This window comes from Macaca thibetana, chromosome 2 (genome assembly GCF_024542745.1).
Source record: "Macaca thibetana thibetana isolate TM-01 chromosome 2, ASM2454274v1, whole genome shotgun sequence".
NCBI lineage: Eukaryota > Metazoa > Chordata > Mammalia > Primates > Cercopithecidae > Macaca > Macaca thibetana.
In genome coordinates this window covers 11,542,310-11,564,916 of record NC_065579.1, presented here as the reverse complement: position 1 = coordinate 11,564,916, position 22,607 = coordinate 11,542,310, and positions in this window count along the sequence as shown.

The following is a 22,607-nucleotide window of genomic DNA, read 5'->3' as shown; positions in this document are numbered from 1 at the left end:
CTGTCAGTACTTTCATTCTGCAAAACTCAAGGTAAAGAGACACAGCCTTTTTACCAGAGAGTCGCTCAAAGATCTGCGAAAAGTTAGCATATTTGGGGCAATGCATTAGATCGCTTATGCCTCCAAACCCACGCAGATGGCAAAAGTGCTGACAGACATTTGTGTCTTTAGTTTTAAAATTATGCTGTTTCCACACATTAACATTACATTCCCTTATAAAAAGCGCGTTTCTGTTTGAAGTTCTTGTAAATAATGGTTGTCATTTTACATTCATTATGATAGCAGAAAACAGTTTCAATCAGACAAATCCAATTAACATGAACATATTGACTTTCACCAGCAAACAAAAGAGAGAGAACTGCAAGAATAAACCCTGGGGTCCCCCAGAGGAGAAATGGCAGTGAATTCTAAAGAGTTATTTCAATTCATACTCTAATTACTGAATCCATGCTCACTGGCTAAGAATCTCCAGCACTGTGGACAAGCCAGCTAATAAAGGGATGTATAGAGTCCATACATAGGCACATGTTATTACCTCCATGATGTCAGTGAAGTGAGACACTGGGTTCTCACCTTGACTTGGGAATTGTTCCCAACCTCTTACTTCTGTAAAAATAGAAGATTTTGTGGATTAAAAAAAAAAAAAAAAAAAAAAAAAGCCAAACTCTGTAAAATACAGATACAGTGGTTTATTCTGAGACAAATGTGAGGACAATAACCCATGACACATCCTCAGAAGTCCTGAGAACATGTGCCCAAGGTGATCGGGTTACATCTTGAATTTATACATTTTAGGGAGACTCAAGTTACAGGCAAAGACGTAAATCAACGCATATAAGGTATACATTGGTTTGGCCTTGAAAGGTAGGACATCCTAAAGAGTTGAAGTCAGCAGAAAGAAATGCTCGGGGTTAACATAAGGGGGTTGTGGAAGTCAAAGTTCCTGTTATATAGATGAAGCCTCCAGGTAGCTAACTTCAGAGAGAATATATGGTGAATGGGTGACTGCTTCTTATCGTACCTTAAAAGGTATCAGACTCTGGTAAATTTCTCCAGGTTTGGAAAAAGGCCTGGAAAGGGAAGGGGATTCTCTACAGAATGTAAATTATTTCCCCAATAGATGGCTTTGCAGAGTTCTATTAGGTCATTCTTGCATTGCTATAAAGAAATATCTGAGACTGTGTAATTTATAAAGAAAAGAGGTTTAATTGGCTCGTGGTTCTGCAGGCTGCACAGGAAGCATGGTGCTGGCATCAGCTTGGTTTCTGGGGCGATCTCAGGGAGCTTTTACTCACTGCAGAAGGAGAAACAGGAGTGGGCGCATCACATGGCAAAAGCAGGAGCAAGAGACAGAGAGTGGGGAGGGGGAGGTGCCACACACTTAAACAACCAGATTTTGGAGAACTCACTATCATGACGACAGCACCAAGCCATGGGACATCGGCCTCCATGACCCAGTCACCTTCCACCAGACCCCACCTCCAATTCTGGGGATTACATTTCAACATGAAATGTCGAGGGGAACACACATCCAAACTATGTCAAGGGCCATTCCAAAATATGTTAAATAAATATATTTTGGGGAAAAATTCTTTGATTTCCTTTAGGGCCTGTTATCTGTCAAGTGATATTACACCAGAGTCAGGTTGGAGTTAGTATCTTATTTCTACAAAGGGGCTGTGCTGTCAGTCTTAGGATCTGCATTTTTATGTAAATGCTGGTCAGTTGTGTCTAAACTCCAAGAGGGAGAGGGAGTAATGAGGCATGTCTTGACTCCCCTCTTCCGTCATGGTCTGAACTAGTTTTTCAGGTTTCTTTAGAATCCTCCCCTTAGCCAAGAGGGGAGTCCATTCAGTCAGTTGAGGAGCTTAGAACTTTATTTTTGGTTTACAATTTTCATGGAAATATTTTTGCTCTTTCACCGCTACCCAATGATGTCCCCTCCCACTTTGGTGCTCTGCATATCCCTCCCTCTCCCATCTGTCTATGCCAATGGCTGTAAGCCTCATGCTCCAGAAAACTGCCACACAAATATGCCCCCAACTGTTGACCACTATAATTAACTGTTGAACATCTGCACTTGCTACAACAGGGGATACACGCTGTTAAGATCCAGTCCAGCAGTTGACACTTTGAGTTGCATATGACACGTGGCTCAATACAGAGAGAAGCACAACGTGCTGGGAATGAGAGATAGGCAGCACAGCAGAAACCCAAACAGGACTCAAAGGAAGAATGCAAGAAGTTTACTCCCTGTGTATAGTCAAGAGTGTGGTCAGAGTAGTAACAGTTTAGCTCAAATATAAGCATGATTCTGAGAGGCAAACCAGAGACTGGTGGAGTGATGGGAGGCTTTTAAAAGCAGCATGAGACATTGTTGCATGGTGGTGGGGATTACACTGGAGTGGTTGCTTGCCAGTGCCAGGTTGATTCCTGTGATCCTTTACAGTGTGTTTCCAAACATTCAAAAGGGTACTAAAAACCCTAAAAGGTGAGAATACCACTATTCTCATTTATCTTCCTATATTAATCTTCCATATATTTATCTTCATACATTCTCCCATTCTTACTAAGCTGGCCTGAGTCTGATTTTCTGATTAGCTCTCTAGAGTTGAGCTAGAACCAGAACTCTACCCTATAATGATTATAACAACCACCCCTGTATGTTAAGAACCTACAGTGTACCAGATACCATACTGGGTGCTTTAAATACCTTATATCATCCTCACAGTATCACTGTAAAGTAGGAATTATTATCCCATTTTATAGATATGAAAAATGAGGACCTGAGAAGTTATTACACAATTAATAAATAATAAAGCTGGTTGTCTCATCCCCCATGTACAAAGTCAGACTATGGCCGAGACCTAAGAATCCCGTCTTGTTCTTGTCATCTTCCTCTTCCTGACTTCAATCCTGTTTCCTGAAACTTCAACTGTCGAAAGTCCTTCTCCAAACCAGTCATACTATCTAGAGTCAGGCTGGTGTTTCTGTTGCCTACTAGGCCTAATCACCTGACTAAGCACCCTAGGATGTCAACCTGGGCCTGGATCAAGCTAGACTTTATTTCCTTTTGTAGGCGACTGGCCACCCCAGTGGAGAGTCCACTTAGATATCCAGGTTACACCCCTGGACCCAGTCCTGGCACTTTCACCCTTGTGCAGCTGATGAGGTCTCTGGAAATTTGGTAGAAAAACTACATATTTCTGGGATTTGGGAACCTCAACCAATCCTTTCTGTTTAAAAATAGGGGAATGTTTCCCAAAGGGCAGCCCTTGTACTACCTGCATCAAAATCACCTGGGCTGCTTTAAAACTGAAAATTCCCAGATGCCTCTGAGACCTCCCAAACCAGACTTTCCAGGTGGTTCCTGAATCCACGAGCGTCCTCGTCTTACAGACATCATGTCTCCAGTTGTCTCCATCTCTGAATGGCTATATAATTGATTTTCTGACATAATTTATAACAATACTCATAAAAACTTAGCTCAGTCATGTTAAGAGCAAAGGAAAGAAAAAGGAAGTTAACAAGATGGAACGGCTGTAATGGACCCAGCATCTTGCATATTTAGCTGCAGTTAATCCTCCTAGAAACCCTGTAGTGGTGATTTTATTGCTACCTGCATTGTCAAGCTAAAGAGACTAAGGCTCTGATAGGCTAAATGCCTTATTCAAGGTCATGAGGCTGGACTGAGGTGGGTGTAGATACAAACCCAAGTCAATCTGAGCCTATTCCCCAAGTCAGTCCTTTTACACCACTCTAGCTTTCCCCCATCATCATTCTGCTCTGCTCCTCCCTGCCTGTTTTTACTCATTCTAACACTTAGTTTCTTAGTTCTTTGTTTTGCCATAATATAGACATTACACATACATTGTGCACACAAGAAGTTCTCAATCGTTATTTGGCAATTAAATAAATGAATTATGTGTACCTTTTGAATCTATAACTAAATCATATACAAACATTCCCTCACTTGCAATGGTTTGACTTACAATTTTGCATTTTACGATGGTGAGAAATCATCACAATTTTGACATAATGGACCGCACTCAATAAACTGCAAGAGATATTCAACACTGTATTATAAAATAGATTTTGTGTTAAGTGATTTTGCTCAACTATAGGCTAATGTAGTGTTCTGAGCCTGTGTAAGGCGGTCTGGGCTAAGTTATGATGTTTGGTAGGTTAGGTATAGTAAATGCATTTTCAACTTATAATATTTTTACTTATGATGTGTTTATTGGGATGTATCACCAGCATAAGCAGAAGAGTATCTGCATTTCAAAGAGCCAAGCAATATGCCTGCAAAAAAAATTTTTAACTCTTAAATTTGATCTTTTTATAGTTATAAATCAGGGAGTCAATAAATATGGTATATGGGTCAAATCCAGCCCACAGTCTGTTTTTATACCCAGCAAGCTAGAAATAGATTTGTATTTTAAAAGGGTTACTTAAAAAATGAAAGAATATATCACAGAGACCAGAGACTGCGTGGACCTGCAAAGCATAAAATACAATCTAGTCCTTTACAGAAAAGCTTTGCGAACCCCTATTACAAATGGTAAAACGTTATTATGCTAGACCACGCATTCTCAAAAGAGGTGATATCACAAAAAAAAAATGGATTTTTAGGGGAATTTAAAAAATTAATCATTTCATTTATAAAGCAAAGATACACATATAATACACAAACAGATATACAGTATATCTGTGATTTGAAATGTCATGATTGGAGTGGTAGTGAAGAAAATACATCTAAACAGTCCTTTAATGGGACAAATATGAATAAAAGATTGAGAGACACTGTGCTAAACAACGGCTAAAAGTGTGGGGGAAATGACTTCATTGTGGGATGTACAATCTTCTCGTGTTTCACCTGTGTAGCTTTCCTCTTAAGGTCAAACACACCCATAATGCACTTATCTATTCATAACTATAACGTTATAACTCACACCCTGCCAGGACAGTCCAAGGCGTCTCACACACCAGCCATTTCTGTTATTAAAAATAAAGCCAAGAGGTTGACTTTTTGAACTGAGAAGCTTACATACATTGTCCCCATTTTTAGCCCTGGAGATGTCTCACAGCCAAAGACAAGCATCCTGGGTTCTGTTGTGGTAAGTCCAACGGGATCAAATGCCAAGATGGAGAAGTAACTAGCAGACAGAGAGGTAAAACTTCTGTGTAGCAAACATTCGCAAGAGTCGTTCTTGCTTTTTCAACTCACTCCAAGTCTCCCATAAAGTTGTTCCTGTCAAGATCATCAAAGAACATTTCATTGTAAATCTAAAACAATTAGAAGCAAGATGGGAAAAGAGTGTGTCACTGGTATATGTCTGGGTTGAAATAACACTATAAGAAGTGGCAGGTGAAGAAAGTAGAAAACAGGAAAATCATGTGATTGATTGTCACGGTGGCAAATTTAAAGTTGAAAAATATAATTTAAAATGTAGAAACCAAATATTAGAAATGTGGCAAGTAAAAGGGGACTAGTGATCTCAGAAAGGGTTTTAGTGCAATCTTAAACTTTACATGAGCTATACGACCCTTCCTGAATACCATTCAAAAGACAGGCACACAAAAACACACACACGCATACACACACAAAAAACAAATAACATAGACAAGGAAACACAGTATGTACAATTTATTGCATATGGTAAACATAGCCTAAAACTATAGAAGAGTTTAGAACATAAAAAATAGAATGTTATGTTAATCTTATTGCTATTTACCAAAAAATCATCATAATAAAAGATTACAACATTGAATTTTATTTCACTAGCGCAGAGTGATATGCAATATAATTGTACAGATTAAAATAAAATTTGCATTAAAATTAAAATTTGGGGAGGAAATTTATGGTAGCAGAATACCAGCAAAAACAAGTACATACAAAGGATTGGAAATAAAATTACCAATGTACAAGTGCTAATATAATACTTGTCACAGGCAGGGATGATTAATGGATGATAAAATTTTTAGAGGAAGAGTGTTAGAATACAAGATATTTATACATTTTCAAAGTAGCACTTCCCAAGCTACTTCAGAATTATGAATAAGATATCTTTACAATGGACAGCTCTCCTAGACACCTCCTTAACCAAGTAACCAGTCCTAGTATCACGATAATGGTGATGGGCAAACAGGGCATTCCTTGCCTGAAGATGGGCTGAGGTAGGAAGCTCACAACATTAACTATGTAATGTTCTTGGCAAGATGTTCAGGCTGAATTTAATTATGAGGAAATTATCAAACAACTTCAGAATGTAGACCATTGAGCCAGACACCTGAACTTTCCTTCACAAACAAGTCAATGTCACCAAAATCAATGACAACAACAAAAAGAGAAGGAGATATTTCGGGTTCAAAAATGACTAAAGGAGTATAGCTACATAATCTTTTTACTCTCTTTGAATCCAAAATGTCTCTTCTCCTTTTCGTTTTCTTATGCCTGGTGACATTGACCATTTGAAGGAGACAGATCAGTTGTCCTGTTCAATGTTCTCAATTCCTCACATGTGTGATGATTGCCTCCTGATAAAATTCAGCTAAGTGTTTTCAGCAAGAACACAGCATTGTTCATCATGTCCACTTCTAGCACCTCCCATCTGGAGGCAGAGTGTCCCATGTGACATGTTGTCTCTTGCCACAGGCTCCTAACTCCTGTTCATTACCGAATGGAAATTGAGAGGAGCATGGCTGCGGTGTCTTAATACTGTTTGTCCATCTGGGCCTTGGTTTTCTTAGGCACTGATCACAACTGGAGGCTAAAGGACTGTGATCTCTCTAATCAAGGAGCCGATTGAGTTAAAAATCAAGAGCATTTTGTGGTAGTAAAACCCAATCTTCAGCAAAAGATCCCTGCAGTGTTGGGTTTGGAATTTAATTCTTGAGTAGGAAGTTCCAACTTGAATTTATCATTCAAAATGAAGGCCAGTGCTTAGTTAAATAAATGATTGATGATATCTTTTAAATCAAAAAAAAAAAAAGTCTATGAACTTGTAATTGTGTCCTTTGAACACTGGTCCTGTTTTGAGGAATGGCAAAATGAGTAAGTTGCGAATTACGAGGGGACACATGAGTTCTCGGGTCTGCTTCTGTGCCTTGCACATACACTGAGGAAGAGGGTTTCATTGTGCAAGTGGGAGGTGGGTACTCAAATGCCAGGCTCTCTGACACAGGTGGAGAACATGAAGACGAATAAGCTCAGATTCAAGACTCCATTTCCAGAAAATGAGAGGTTCGCACTGCTGGGAGTTTCATCACTTTTTCCCTTGAAAATGTTTGGGGTATGGTCATGATGCTTTAAATAGTTTCTCACTGGTTCTCCTGAGCATTTTTGGTGCCAACAGGATGCAGCACACAGAAACTGACTAAAAAAATGCAGGTTTTGAGACAAGCTTTGATGAAGAAAACCCCAAATGCATTTTAAATGGACAGTAGGAGGATGTTGCTTCTTTTTGCTCTCTCATATTTGACCTGAGGAAGGCAGGACACAGTGACTCAGCAAAGCCGCAAGAGCCTCTTTATTTTTTATTTTTTGTTTTAATTTTAGATTTTTTGGAGATGGAGTCTTGCTATGTCACCCTGGCTGGAGTGCAGTGACCTGATGTCAGCTCACTGCAACCTCCACCTTCCAGGCTCAATCAATTCTCCTGCCTCAGCCCCCAGAGTAACTGGGATTACAGGCCATGCCACCATGCCTGGCGAATTTTTGTATTTTTAGTAGAGATGGGGTTTCACCGTGTTGGCCCAGCTGGTCTCAAACTCCTGACCTCAGGTGATCTGCCTGCCTTGGCCTCCCAAAGTGCTGGAATTACAGGCGTGAGCCACCATGCCCAGACTCAAGAGTCTCATTCTTACAGGTGATCAGACAATGTAAGGTAATAGCTACAAGACATTCCCATCAATCTCAGGATCTCAGAGTGATTGACTTTGACTGCACCACAAGTTGTGGTATGGTAATCTGTTAAATTGCTAATTAATTCTTGATTAATATAAATTCAATCATACAGTGGTATCATCTCATAATGCCATGAGGTACATGAAAGAAAGGGTCCCTGCCCTCGTGGACTTCATTACTCACCCTCCAGAGAATAGAAGGGAGACAGATTCCCCTGGTACTGGTACATCGTCCTCTAAAGACATTCAAGACATAAAAATAGAGATTTATGAGAGGTAGGATAGTGCCACAGAGACATAGGCTCCGGAGCCAGACTTGCTTTAGTTTGAATCTGAACCTCATCACTTAGGAGTTACATAAAACTACACAAGGCAGAAGTTACTTAAACTTTTTAACCTTTTCTCACTTGTAAAATCAGGATAGGAACAACATTAGCTTTTTGAATTCTTGTTAGAATTAAATAACATGCTCAAGTGAAGTTGCTCAAAGAATGTTTGAACTCATGTGCATTTGAAAGAGTTTCAAGACATATTGTTATGGGAAAGGGTTACAGAACAATATTTAGAAAATTAACCCATTTATAGTAATTACTTAGGTTTACCTGTATGTGTGCTACATATCTAGGAAAAGTCTAGAAGGAAAAACACATGAACCGAATGAGTGAAATCTCTGAAAAGCAGAAGTTGGGGTGCAGGAAGGGTTTTTTTTTTTCACATCCTGCTTCATTGTGTTCATATTATTTGAACCTTTTCACTGAAATGGTGTTCAGGTGTTCACCTTGTCACTTAGGTGATATATTTTTAGAAGGCAGAATCCATAAGAAAAATGGCACATACTGGTGGTTTTGAATCCTCCTAGTGCTTTACAATATGTTGGATGGTAGGTATCTGCTGCTTTATTTTTTCCTTCTCACTGAAAACTGTTTTGTTCCTGAAACTGTTTTGTTCCCACCTGTTCTAGAGAAGAGGGAAATGAGCCAATTACTATGTGGACTTCTCTGTGAGGAACTGCTCCAGGCACCATTTTCCCAGACACCCCAATGTCAGTGTAAAAATGTCTCGGCCAAAAAATTATCGTGAGAGCACTTATTATCTGCCAGGCATTCTTATGAGTGCTTTACACGTATGGTAAATTATTAGCCCTCCCACCACCCTATGAGATAGATACTTTTTTTTTTTTTTTTTTTTTTTTTTTTTTGAGATGAGTCTCTCTCTGTCACCCAGGCTGGATGCAATGGTGTGATCTCAGCTCACTGCAACCTCCGCCACTCGGGTTCAAGCAATTCTCCTGCCTCCGCCTCCTGAGTAGCTGGGATTACAGGCGTGTGCCACCATGCCCAGCTAATTTTTTTTTTTTTTTTTTTTTTGAGATGGAGTTTCGCTCTTGTTGCCCAGGCTAGAGTGCAATGGCGCGATCTCGGCTCACCGCAACCTCCGCCTCCCAGGTACAAGCGATTCTCCTGCCTCGGCCTCCCTAGTAGCTGGGATTACAGATCCTCACCACCACACCCGCCTAATTTTGTACTTTTAGTAGAGACGGGGTTTCTCCATGTTGGTCAGGCTGGTCTTGAACTCCCGACCTCAGGTGATCCACCCGCCTCAGCCTCCCAAAGTGCTGGGATTACAGGCATGAGCCACTGAGCCCGGCTTTTTTTTTTTTTTTTTTTTTTTTTTTTTTTTTTTGTATTTTTAGTAGAGATGAGGTTTCACCATGTTGGCCAGGATGGTCTTGAATTCCTAACCTTTTGATCCACCCACCTCAGCCTCCCAAAGTGCTGGTATTACAGGCGTGAGCCACCGTGATCAGCCAAGATACTGAGATAGGTACTATTTTTATCCCGTTTGCAGATGGGAAACCTGAGGCCAGAGAAGTTGTGAATCATCCTTCCTCCCTTCTAAGGAAAGAAAAAAAAAAAAAAAACTCAGTTTTAAGTTTAGGTATATATCATATATATTTTTAAGTCATATAATTTTCATATAATGTCATATATCACATAAATCAGATTAAAGGCTTAGCTAAAACTAACAACCAACTTTTTTTTAATTTTTTTAAATTTTAAGTTCTGGGTACATGTGCAGAATGTGCAGGTTACACAGGTACATGTGTGCCATGGTGATTTGTTTTACCTATCAACCCATCACCTAAGTATTAAGTCTGGCATGCATTCGCTATTTTTCCTGATGCTCTCCCTTCCCCCACACTCCCCAGAGGCCCCAGTGTGTGTTGTCCCCCTCCCTGTGTCCATGTGTTCTTATTGTTCAGCTCCCACTTATAAGTGAGAACACGTGGTGTTTGGTTTTCTGTTCCTGTGTTAGTTTGCTGAGGATAATGGCTTCCAGCTCCATCCATGTCCCTGCAAGGACATAATCTTGTTCCTTTCTATGGCTGCATAGTATTCCATGGTGTATATGTACCGTATTTTCTTTATCCAGTCTATCACTGATGGGCATTTGGGTCGATTCCATGTCTTTGCTATTGTGAATAGTACTCCAATGAATATATGCATGCATGTATCTTTATAAAAGAAGATTTATATTCCTTTGAATATATACCCAGTAATGGGATGGCTGGGTCAAATGGTATTTCTGGTTCCAGGTCTTTGAGGAATCACCACACTGTCTTCCACAACGGTTGAACTAATTTACATTCCCACCAACAGTGTAAAAGTGTTCCTATTTCTTCACAACTTTGCCAGCATCTGTTACTTCTTGACTTTTTAATAATTGGCATTCTGACTGGCATGAGATGGTATCTCATTGTGGTTTTGATTTGCATTTCTCTAATGATTCGTGATATTGAGCTTTTTCCCTATGTTTATAACCAACTTTTATAAGACCCTACACAGCAAGTATTTTTATTAATTCCAACTGACTGATACCCACAAAGATCCCATTTGATAAATGAGGAGGTAACTGATGCTCAACTAATGAAGGGTCTTGCCAATATTCACAATTGAACTGAGGTTAAAATCCATTTCTTTCCATGCAATGGAAAGTCCTGTGGGATTTTTCCCCTGATTATTTACAAATTGATACCCATGTACCTGTGGGAAAATGTTGCTAATAATAACTGGTATTTGCATGGTGACCTACAGTTTACAAAACACTGTCACATATATTACTGCCATTTCAGAACCTCACGATAATGCCACTGACAAGGAAAAGCAAGTGTCTGCCTCCTCTTTCTTGGGAAAAGGTGGCCTAGAGTTTTAAACACCTACCAAAGGGCAATTATCTAGAACGTTTTAGGACACAGAATTTTAATTCTGATTTCACGTTGAGGATTTTTCTAAGGTTTGACAACATATCATTCATAGCTAGAAGGAATGAATCATATATTAGTTCCTTTACAGGCTGTGGAAATTTTCAACCTGAACCAATTGTAGCATTCTGCTTAGTGGCCACCAGAAAAGACACCTCCTTCCCCCATCCCCATCCCCAACTAACTCTTCATGGGTTTGGTGTGGGTAACATAAGCCCAGCGGCGAACCATGGAAGCCGGAGAAGAGGCTCGGGCCTAAGTGTTTTATAGCATACTCTCATTTCTGAGCCCTCTGGTGCTGGGTGTGACGCCTGTAATCCCAGCACTTTGGGAGGCAGAGGCAGGCAGGTCACTTGAGGTCAGGAGTTCGAGACCAGCCTGGCCAACATGGTAAAACCCTGTCTCTACCAGAAAATACAAAAATTAGCAGGGCGTGGTGACAGGCTCCTGTAGTCCCAAGTGCTTGGGAGGCTGAGGTGAGATAATCGCTTGAACCCAGGAGGCGGAGTTTGCAGTAAACTGAGATCTCACCACTGCACTCCAGCCTGGGTGACAGAGTGAGATTCTGTCTCAATAATAATAATAATAATAATAGAGCCTTCCTACACCTGTGAGTATATATTATACCCATTTTACAATGGCTGGCTTTCAGAAATTTTGTGTAACTTTCCCAAACTCACAACTAGGAAATGGAGAAGCCAGGATTAATGTAGGTCTCTCTGATTCCCAAACTGTAAGTTTCTTCTAGCAGACAGCCATCCTCTTGTCCTAGGCGATCTTTCACAGCTGGGGTTAGGGACCTCTGGAGCACAGGAGTGCCACCCAGTTGTAGCGCTTGTACCTATGGTGGAACCAGCAGACACTTGCCTTGACAGTGTCCATGAAAACCCATCTTTATGCTACGCAGGTTCCCTCCTGTCCAACACTTTCCTCCAAGGCACTAGCTGCAGTTGCAAAAATCCCTCTTCAATACCATTCTTCATTGTTTCTAGGCACGGGCAACTCAGGTCTCCAGGGCAGAAGGGTTGGCCTAAAGGCAAGGCAGCAATGATGTGGTTTTCCTCACCATCACCCATGGGGAAGCCCAGTGCTGGTGCCTGCTCATGAAAAAAACCATAGCAACTTAAGCGATACCCTTTGCCACCTGCACTTTCCTCAAAGTGTTAACAAGGAAAGACTGCTGAACAACTGGTGGGGCCATCTGATCCCATTACTTGTATTTTCTCTAAAGCTCTTCTTCCTTTCCTGAATGTCTGGAAGTTCACACCTCTGGCTGGGCATCTTCACTTCCCCATGTGCGCACATATACACCACACATACACACACACACTAACGGGTTTATCTCTCCTTTGAAAGTCTATGGAGTCTGCAGAGTATATTTGTCCTATGATGCAGGAGGCTTGGACTTGAAAAGCGCAAAAGACCTTGTCATAATGTGCAAAGTATTCAACCCTCAGGTGACTTGTCTAAGCAGACTTTGTCACGAGCAGTGCCAGACTAAGTGACATTTGCACACACATAGTGTAATTGGTTCTTATGGCTCTGTAACAGAGATTGTGCGTGCACGTGTGTGTGAGAGAGAGAGAAACACAAGAAAAGAGTTACAGAGAGTGCCCCATACTGGGGAAAGGAGTGCAATGGCTATTATCACACAAAAAGTACAAATACTTTTCCAAGAATTGGGGAGGAACAAGATTTGGAAGAAAAGTAAAATCATGTCCAATTCACTCAACCTTGAATGAATTTGAAAATGCTCCTTGCAGTCAGGACTCCAGTACTGAGACTTAGTCATTCCTAGCTTTTATTATTAGGCACAGAATCCAAGGGGAATAAATTAACCTCAAATTTATTATATAAATGTACATAAAATAAGATGCAAAACTATATTTTACTTCTGTCCCAGAAATCTTAGTTCTATTTTTTACATGAGTACAAAGATTTGCTTCATGGAATTTTTTATATCAGAAACAAAACTGAAAATATTCCAAACATCCATATCCCAAATTAAAAAAAGAAAGAAAGAGAAACAAAGGGCAGGGTTGTCACCATGAACATAACTCTGTAGATATTTTTAAAAATTAAACTCTAAACAAGAAAGAGGGGGAACAGGTTAAGTGTTCAGCCTTGGGGAGTAAGGGATATCGATACCATTAAGCCTCAGACCTCTATCAAGAATATCAATTATAAGGCACTAGCTCCCCAGTGTTGGTCCACACATGGTTTCCAGGCCGTAATATAGTTTCACCACTCTCTGTTAAAATGAGAAAAATGAGGATAATAATGTTTTTTGTTTTTGTTTTTGTTTTCATAGAGATGAGGTCTTGCCGTGTTGCCCAGGCTGGTCTCGAACTCCTGAGCTCAAGTGATCTGCCCACCTGGACCTCCCAAAGTGCTGGGATTACAGGCATGAGCCACCATATCTGGCTGATAACAATGTTTTTCGTATCTAACAATTATCCATCTGTAGGACTATCTTTTACTCCAAAGTTGTATTTCTGACTCTTTTGTGAAATGATGATGGAAGATAACAGTTGTGGTTTATATTTTAAATATCAACTGGGTTAAATGACAATTTCAGAACACCTTTTTAAATTCTACTTTTCAAATTCATTTGTGGAACCCAAGATCTGGGCACCATTGGTCTAAATGTAGTTAAACGTCTAACTTCTCATTGCATGTTACATGATGATATTCACTTTTCTGTGTTCCATACCAGGAATATAGAATCATCAATGATGTAACCCCCATTTGGGTTATCCCTTTCACTCTGGTGGGCATGAGCATTCTCCTACTGCTAAACTTCCATTTAAGCCCCATGGGTCCAGAGATCATCATCATCCCCACAAGCTACAAGAACTTGGATTCCCACCTCTCCTAGATGAAAAAGATCACTTGGACAGACCTCTACTTCAACAAAAGGACTCCTTCACAATTGCCCTCTTCTTGGTCAACAGGTCATCACACCCCTTCTGGCACAAACAGGACCCAAAATCACCCTCATAATCATAATTACAGAGAGGTCCATCTTCACGACCGTCATCCCCAAGGACACCATCTGCATGGACACCATCCCTATGCACATCATCACCATGGCCATCACTTCCATGAGGATGGACCCTATGACCCACCACCCCATAGCCAAGGTTCCCAAGGTCACCATCGCCATAGCCATGGCCCACCACCTGGGCACTCAGAAGGATGAGATCCAGGTAAAGGACACTTTCCCTTCCATTGCCAGACAAACTGTCGTATCTGCGTTCCCACTCCCTTCTAAAGGAAGGAGAGGTGCTGAGTCTTCCTGAAGTCAATTTTCCCAGCTTCCCATAGCTGCACAACAAAAACCCTCTAAAGCCAAACTTTCAGCCCTCCCTCAATCTGCCTCTGAATCATGTCCAGGGAAGTTCAAGAGTGAGTTTCCACAAGTTTCCAAGTTTTTGCATGTAGATTTCCAAAATAAAATGTGATTCCTTAGATGGGAAAAATATTAAAATATTTTGAACTAGAACCACAAATGAAATGACCAGTAATAATGAAAATCTCAGTTCCTCTCACCTTACATGCTTACTCAAGATGCAGCAAAATATGGATGGGAAAGGAGATCACATGAGCGAGATATCAAATGAAAAGGAAAGAGCTCAGTGCTGCCAATCAGTAGTTAATTCTGTCACTCTCCACTACATCACTTGAGGCAAATCTATGACCTTTCAAATTTCTTTCTCTTTTGGATTTAACTCTAATTCTACAGTCTCTATTACTGCTTGGGCTACATGTGGGCATACCAAGAAAGGATGGTACTTAAAGGATGGAAGATGATAGTGATGATGATTATTATTATTATTATAAAAGTGATGCAAATTCTCTCCTAGTGATTATTTCTAGTTATATAAATTTCCTCTTGGAAAAATAAGTTCTGAACTCAATCATGAAGCAAACAAACCTCTGGCTATAAATTCCAAAGAAGTTTGCTGGCATAAATCATGATCATAAATTCATGTTCACAAGAAATATCACTTTATGTTCAGAACAAATTATTTCAATTTCAGGTTGCCATCCTACTAGCCTAGTGGGAAATTTAACCCCAGGCCTTCTTGGATTCTCCTTGCCCTGCCCTGCAATTTTCCGCACAAAGTTGGGCCACAGTTCTAGAATCTCACACAGTGCCAAGCTGTCTGGGTAGTGACCACCAGAAGGAGGTCTGATCCTTGATCATGAGCCCAACAGTTGCCCCTGTTGAGGGATAGTCACCACTCCACCACCCTGAGTGGTGACTATCTGAGTCTTGTTTATCTGCTACTTCTCTAGCAAAGTGTGGATACAGGAGCGTCTGTAACTAGCAATGGACGTGACTGCTAAGTTAAGGCATGTTACTATTCTCTCCTGGCTTCTTGCTGCCTTCCTACAGGCCCAGAAAGCAGGGCAGAGGTGTTCTCTGCTTCAAAGACCCCAGACCTCGCTGCTCTTCTTATATCTTCTTCCTCGGCTAAGGGCTCTCTTTCTAGTCTCAGGTAACTTCACTTTATTTATTTTTAGGGCCAGAAGACTCTTTTTCCATGCTGAAATATTCATTTTCTTCTCAAATCAGGGCTCAATCATTTGAAACAAACTAAAAGAATTCAGATTCTCTATGCCTTCCAAGTACAATGGTGATACTCAAAGTATTGCATAACCAATATGAAACAAGCACTGACCAATCAGACCAGACAAAACAATGAATCAGAATAGCTGCCATCCATAAACAACCAGTGTGGCCACTCTGACAGATGCAGCTGAATGTGGCCCTGTAAAATTACATTCCTCCTAGAGGCATGGACACCAGGTCAGCTGCTTGAATGGGCAGAAGAGAAAGGTGAGAACCAGGGAGGACAAAAGATACAGAAGTTAATAACTCGGAATGTATCCTCCTGCAGAAGCACTAGTAGGGTTCAATAATTTACAAAGTACTTTCATAAACATTGCTTGAATTAATGACAGTATTACCTTGAATACAGAGGAGTTGAAGTTCTCAATTCATTTCAATTAAATGCATTCTTCACATGCACACCCAATACTGCAGGGGAATAACGAGATAAGAAACCATTCCCACCCTGAGAGCATACGTTCTACTAGAGGCTTTAGACAATACACCATGTATCCTTGCCTTTCTAGACTTTATATGTCATCATGGCTAACAAGGCTATGAATCTTTGCAAATATTCTGTAAACTTTCACAGGTGATGTTCATAGAGGGAATATAACTGCCTCCTCAAATGTCTAAAGCCCAATCGCCTCACTCTTCTCTAGAAAATTTCTCCCACTTCTACCATCACTCTTGCTGTCAGTGGCACAACTATTCTTTACGTCCTATAGCAGAGAAATACTTCTTGATTCTCTCTTCTTCTTCATCCCTATAACAGCACAGACGTTGTCTGGTTTGTTCACTAAAGCGCCTCCCAAACACTAAGAGTTCAAGAAATGTTTATTTAATGACCTGTACAGTAAAAATTTATTATGATTCTGAAATTTTTTTGTTTTGTAATTTCATCTTTACCAACAAGTCCCTTATACAGAAAATATCATTGTATCAAAATAGGTCAGTTGCTGGAACAAACAAACTCAGTGGCCTAAGGATGGAGAATTTGATTTCTCTCTTATGTTACAGGTCAATATGGGTTATCAGCAGGCGGTCATCCACATGGTGATTTGGGGTGCCAGGCCCCTTTTGTCTGTGGCTCTGCCTTCCCCTTGGCCTCAGAATTGTCTCTTGGATCCTCTGCATCCAGCCCACATCGGGAGAGACTGGAGGATCAGAAAGGTGGTTTCTGTGGGCCAGGCCTGGAAGGCACATGCATGATTCATGCTCACATTTCACTGGCTAGAACTCAGTCATATGGCCACACCTAACGCAAGGGAGATGGGGAAATGAAGTCTGGCTGTACTTCAAGGAGGAAAGGGACATAGGTGGGAAAATGGGCTGCATGATCACCATTTCTTAGGGAAGAAAGAGGAGAACCAAAGAGGTTGAATTACTTGCTTAGGCTTACAGTCAGAAAAGTGGGACTGGGATTAGAACCTTGACTAGCCTCCACCACGGCCACACGCTGTCTTCTTGCTGACACTGCCGGCAGACGCTGCCCAGGCCTGTTTCTTTTGTTGCTGTTGTTGTTGTTGTTTTGAGATGGAGTTTCCCCCTTGTCACCCAGGCTGGAGTGCAGTGGTGTGATCTTGGCTCACTGCAACCTCCCCCTTCCTGGGTTCAAGAGATTCTCCTGCCTCAGCTTCCCAAGTAGCTGCAATTCCAGGCACTCGCCACCAAGCCCAGCTAATTTTTGTATTTTTAGTAGACATGTTGGCCAGGCCATGTTGTCTCACACTCCTGACCCCAAGTGATTCGCCCACCTCCGTCTCCCAAAGTGCTGGGATTACAGGTGTGAGCCACCACGCCCGGCCTGTTCGTGAGCCTTCACTGGAAACACACTTGCTGGTCAGCCTCGACCACTCCTGTCCACTTCCCCCTGGACAGAGATCCTCATGCATTTCCCCATCCTCCCAGTCTCCAGCTTCTGCATCTCTACTTCTCCTCCTTCCTCTCTGCCTCGCAACTTCGCAAAATCGCTTCCATTTTTCATATTTTCCACACAAGTCCCCGTTGAAATCTGCCTTCTCCCGTGACAATGCACTTGAACCTATTTCAGTCAGGCAGGGATTCTTAGACACCTTTCCCTAGCATTGGAGAACTAATATAAGAACTAATCACCACGCCCTGCACATATATTAATATTACCTCATCACTTCTCAAAAACACCCTGGTAAAATATTATGATTTTCTACCATTTACAGGTGAGAAACTTAAGGTCAGAAAGGTTATGTGACCCTGTCTTGCTTGCGGTCACATAGATAAGTAGCAGAGCTAGATTGGAATCCAGGTTGGACTGACCTCAAGCTCATGTTCCTGCCCCACCCCTACAATAGTCCCATTTGCTCCCACTGACCCTTCTCCAGGGACTCCAGAGAGAATCAACTGACAAGTTAGAGATCCTAACACAAGGAAACTTCAACCTTTATGTTTGTAAGACTTGAAGATACCGGCGCGGGGCCTCACGCCTGTAATCCCAGCACTTTGGGAGGCCGAGGCGGGCGGATCACGAGGTCAGGAGATGGAGACCATCCTGGCTAACACGGTGAAACCCCGTCTCCACTAAAAACACAAAAAACTAGCCGGGCGAGGTGGCGGGCGCCTGTAGTCCCAGCTACTCGGGAGGCTGAGGCAGGAGAATGGCGGGAACCCGGGGGGCGGAGCTTGCAGTGAACTGAGATCCGGCCACTGCACTCCAGCCTGGGCGACAGAGCGAGACTCCGTCTCAAAAAAAAAAAAAAACAAAAACCTCCTCTCTCTGAATAGTCTAAATGTATTTAAAAGTTTGCTTAGGTTTTGTGAATGTAAAACACGATATCCACTGTAGGGGCAAATAGGTGTGATGCCTTTCCTTACCCACCATAAGGGTCACAGCTGGGCCTCTTACAACAACAAAAAGGGTTAACAGAGGAAAGCATAGCATATTCATTTAATCCAAGTTTTTATAGGGTGGAAATCTTCAGAATGAAGACCCAAACACACAAGTGACACTGTTGATCGTTAGGCTTAAGTCGATGAAGACTGTACAACAGTATAAAATGTGATTGGATAAATAGGGAAAGATCCCATAGTAATAGACTGTCAGGGGAAACCCAGCCAGGGCTTCAGTTTGAGTTCTCCGTGGCCCCTCTGTGTGGCAGTTCTTGCTCCTGGGTATAGGGGCCCAAACCCTCTGGAATGTGGATCTGAGGACCTATTATCAGACAGTAAATCCTAGAATTTCTTTACAGCCAGCCCCTACAAAGACAGACGCAGCGGGGAGGGTAGAGCTATATTTTAGGTTTTATGGTTATTTGGGGGCAGAGGTATTTCACTTTCTGTGACCTGCCTGGGGGAAGAAGAATTCTAGTTTCTATGTTGCCTTAAGAGAGAAAGGAGAGCAGGAGAAAGTGGAGTGGGAAAAGGTCAAACAGATCTCGCTTCTGAGGCCCTTTTGGTTTCCTTCAGTTCAAAGGACTCAGCATATCAAGGCACCATAGTCTGGAATATTGTGTTCTGGGTCCCAACAATATTCGAGTGAACATGGGAGTGGTAAATGTCCTAGGGCTATGTAATAAAGGGGTATCTATTAGGATTGCATGGGGGACGGGAGCGGTGGCTCACGCCTGTAATACCAGCACTTTGGGAGACCGAGGCGGGCGGATCACAAGGTCAGGAATTTGAGACCATCCTGCCAAACATGGTGAAACCCCGTCTCTACCAAAAATACAAAAAAAATTAGCTGGGCGCGGTGGCGGGCGCCTGTAGTCCCAGCTACTTGGGAGGCTGAGGCAGGAGAATGGCGTGAACCTGGGAGGCACAGCTTGCAGTGAGCCAAGATTGTGCCACTGCACTCCAGGCTGGACGAGAAAGCGAGACTCCGTTCTCAAAAAAAAAAAAAAAAAGGATTGCATGTGGGGAGGCTTCAGCTTGGTAGCCATACATGGGTAGGCTAGGAAGCATAGGAAGAGGGTCTGGGTAAAGGCATTCTTGGTGAATTCCTGGCACCACTACTTCTAGGTGAGTAGGGAATCAGAAAGAAGGGTGTTGGGGAACAAGTGAATATAAGCAGGGGGGTTCCAGAAGTTCTTAGTGGGCTCTGGAGCTGTCATTATTTGGGAGATGAGCCTCCGGGCTCATCTTAAGGCAAAGCAAGGCTACTGTTTTCACTTCGATTATTTGCTTACCTGGAGTGGACTGAGTGGCTGATAGACACTATGGAAAGACATGAAGCCTCCGTCCTCTCTCCCAAAATAAACTACTCCCTCTTTGGTGAAACAACTGAAATCAGGAGGACAGACCAGGAGTACTACAGAGTACTGCAGGAGTACTGCAAAGCAATGTACCCTTCTTAATGTATCACAGAGGGAGCGCTGCAAGTTGCAGAGAACAGGAGTGCTGGAATTTAGGATTCCATTCAGTGACCCTTACTCCCATCCCAGACTCTGCTCCAGGTTATAGCACAGCATGCGTCAGCACAGAGCTACCTCTGAGAGCTAGCACACAGAGTGGGTGAGCGGGAGAGGCCCCAGTGTGCCTGAGGAAACTGAGGCAGGAGACAGGGACATGAACTTGGAAGTTATCTTATGTACGCAGGAATGAGGGCCAGACCCGAGCAGTGGGAATTAGGGCAATGAGAATGAGGAATAGACATGAGAGATATTGCCAGTTGGTTGATGTTTGTCATGCATTTAGAAAATGCAAAGCCAGACCAGGCACGGTGGCTTATGCCTGTAATCGCAGCACTTTGGGAGGCCAAGGTTGCCTGAGGTCAGGAGTTCAAGACCACCCAGGGCAACATGGTGAAACCCCGTTTCTACTAAAAATACCAAAAAAAATTAACCAAGTGTGGTGGTGTGCACCTGTACACCCAGCTACTTGGGAGGCTGAGGCAGAAGAATCGCTTGACCCTCAGGGGTGAAAGTTGCAGTTAGTCGAGATCGCGCCACTGCACTCCAGCTTGGGCGGCAGAGTGAGACTCCATCTCAAAAAAAAAAAAGAAAGAAAGAAAAGAAAATGCAAAGTTAAATAGACTGCAGTGTATACAAGCTGTGAAGTGAATAGAAGGCTAGAAGGAGAAGCATATAAAATGAATGACAGTGGTACCTCTGAGAAGAAGCTGAGGTGCGGGATGGGTGGTTTTTCACACTCTGCTTATGTTCATATCATTTGAACCTTTTCAGTGAAATAGTATTCACCTTATCACTTAGGTGGTACATTTTGTGAAAGGCAGAATGAAGAATAGTGTTGAAGCACAGGCAACTGAGGTCTCCAGTGCAGAAGGGCTGATGTGGTTTTCCTCACCACCACTCATGGGGAAGCCCAGTGCTGGTGCCTGCTCATGTCTAGCAGGCAGCCATCCTCCTGTCTCAGTTTATCTTTCACAGCTGGGTTTAGGGGCCTCTGGAGCACAGGCGTGCCAGCCAATTGTAGCCCTTGTACACAGGGTAGAGCCAGCAGACACTTATCTTGGCAGGGTCCATGAAAATCCATCTTTATGCTATACAGGTTCCCTTTTGTTCAACACTTTCCTCCGTGGAAGAAAACCACAACAACTTAAATGACACCCTTCACCACCTGGGCTTTCATCAGCGTGTACATGAGGGGAGACTGGTGACCGTGGGGCTATCTGATCATATTACTCTGATTTTTCTAAAGCTCCTCTTCCTTTGCTGAATGACTGGACGCTCACAACTCTGGCTGGGCATCTTCAGTTCCCCATGTGCACACACACACACACACACACACACACACACAGGCTTCTCTCTTCTTTGAAAGTCTTTGGATTCTGCAGAGCAGATTTGTCCTACGATGTAATAAACTGTGAAGTCTTCAACCCTCAGGTGGGTTTTCTAGTACGCTTTGTTATGAGCAGTACCAGACTAAGTGGTATTTGCACACACATAGTGTATTTCGTTCTTATGGCTCTGGGGGTGTGTGTGGGGGTGTATGTGTGTGTGTGTGTGTGTGTGTGTGTGAGGAAGAAGCAGGGGGAGAGATACAACACTCCTGGGGAAAAGAGTGCAATTGCTAGTATCACACAAAAAGTATGAAAACTTTTCCAAGAATTAGGGAGTAATATGATTTGGCAGAAAAGTAAAGTCATATCCAGTTCAATCAACCTTGAATGAATTTAAAGATGCTCCCTGTAGTTAGGACTCCAAGGCTGAGGCTTAGTCGTTGCTAGCTTTTAATATTAGGCACAGCATTCGGGTGCAGTGGCTCACACCTGTAATTCCAGCACTTTGGGAGGCCAAGGCAGGGAGATCACTGGAGGTCAGGAGTTCAAGACCAGCCTGCCAACATGGTGAAACCCCATCTCTACTAAAAATACAAAAATTAGCTGGGTGTGGTGGCAAGTCCCTGTAATCCCAGCTACTTGGGAGGCTGAGGCAGAAGAATTGCTTGAGCCTGGGAGGTCCAATGAGCTGAGATTGCACCACTGCACCCCAGCCTGGGCCACAGAGCAAGACTCTGTCTCAAAAAAAAAAAAAAATTAGGCATAGAATCTAAGAATAAATTAACCTGAAATTTATTATATAAGTGTATATAAAATAAGATGCACAGCCATGTTTTACATCTCTCCAAGAAATCTTTGTTCTATTTTATAGGTGAGCATAAAGATTTTCTTTAAAGAATTTTTTATCAGAAAAAAAAAGATTAAAAATAGTCCAAACATCTACGTCCTATGTCAAAAAAAAAAAAAAAAAAAAAAAAAAAAGGAAAAAAGAAAGAAAAAGTAGGTTTGTCATCATGAACATGGCTCTACAGATTTTTTAAAAAATTAAAGTCTAAACAAGGAGCAGAGTGAATAGGCCGATTTTTTTTTTTTTTTTTTTTTTTTTTGGA